Consider the following 1627-nt stretch of genomic DNA (forward strand, 5'->3'; position numbering starts at 1 on the left):
ATGACCAACCTAGATAGCATATTCAAAAGCAGAGACATTACTTTGCCAACAAAGGTCCATCTAGTCAAGGCTATGGTTTTTTCAGTGGTCATGTATGGATGTGAGAGTTGGACTGTGAAGAAAGCTGAGTGCCAAAGAATTGATGCTTTTGAACTGTGGTGTTGGAGAAGACTCTTGAGAGTCCCTTGGACTGCAAGGAGATCCAACCAGTCCATTCTGAAGGAGATCAGCCCTGGGATTTCTTTGGAGGGAATGATGCTGAAGCTGAAACTCCAGTACTTTGGCCACCTCATGCGAAGAGTTGACTCATTGGAAAAGACTCTGATGCTGGGAGGGATTGGGGGCATGAGGAGAAAGGAAGACAAAGGATGAGATGGCTGGATGGCATCACTGACTCGATGGACGTGAGTCTGAGTGAACTCCGGGAGTTGGTGATGGACAGGGAGGCCTGGCATGCTGCGATTCATGGGGTCACAAAGAGTTGGACATGACTGAGCTACTGAACTGAACTGAAGTCTGGGTTGGGATGGGATATTTGTTGATTTTATGGTTGATTCTGCTGTGCAGCCAGATTTATTGGCTCCAGAGCCATGCATAGTGCTATGGGATGCCGTCTCTATAGACTGCAAAGTGAATGACATCCCCATGTGAATACCATGTAGTGACTCTGACCTGGTTTCTTCCAGTCCTAGGTTGTACTTCTGTTCTGTATCCCAAATAGGCACAGTTCAGAGTAACCCTATGACATAAATTCAGGATATATTTGATTTTGAAATTAAAGCAGCCACAATTTTGAATCCTTGAGGATTTTTAATTATTTGGCCATCACTGATTAGCTTATACAATCTTGCCTGGAAGGTTTGAAAAGTGAATACTTAAATTAAATCCATATGAACTTTAATAGGTACCCTCAGTAGGCACAGTAATCTTCACCCTGCTGGAGTCTATATTCTCCTTTCCTTTGTCCTGCATGCAGGTAAGGCACTTTGAAATTTTCTAGACATCCTTTAGGGACATGAGATCTTCAGACACTTGTTTGATGTACGCCAGGCTCTCCTTGTCCTTCTGGTTAATGTCTTCATGGAGGTCCTCTGCAGTCTCTTGGCACAGGGCATTTTAACAGGCTCCTTTCATGACTGGGGGGACACTTAGTGAGGGCTGGGATCCTTTTCCCTCCCTGTGTTAGTTAGGATTTTCCCTAAGTTTATTATTTGTCTTTACGTGAGCTTACTGGGTATCTGGAGGGTTCTTCAGGATGGAAGTGCATTCTTGGCACCAATATGCTGGGCGTCCCCAATGCTTCTAGTGAGTGCATTATGTCATAATATTACGAGAGCATTTTTTAAAAAAGGTAAAAGAACTGGAAAGACTTCTCAAAGAGAAACATCAAAAGCCTCTCTTGGGATGAACAGCTCTTCTTATGCCCTAAGAATTGAAAAAGGTAATAGGAGGGACTTCCCTGGTGGCTCACAGATTAAAGCATCTGCCTGCAATGTGGGAGACCCGGGTTCAATCCCTGGGTCGGGAAGATCCCCTGGAGAAGGAAATGGCAACCCACTCCAGTACTCTTGCCTGGAAAATTTCATGGACAGAGGAGCCTTGTAGGCTACAGTCCATGGGGTCCAAA

The sequence above is a fragment of the Bison bison genome, unplaced genomic scaffold (genome assembly GCF_000754665.1).
Source record: "Bison bison bison isolate TAMUID 2011002044 unplaced genomic scaffold, Bison_UMD1.0 scf7180017864186, whole genome shotgun sequence".
NCBI lineage: Eukaryota > Metazoa > Chordata > Mammalia > Artiodactyla > Bovidae > Bison > Bison bison.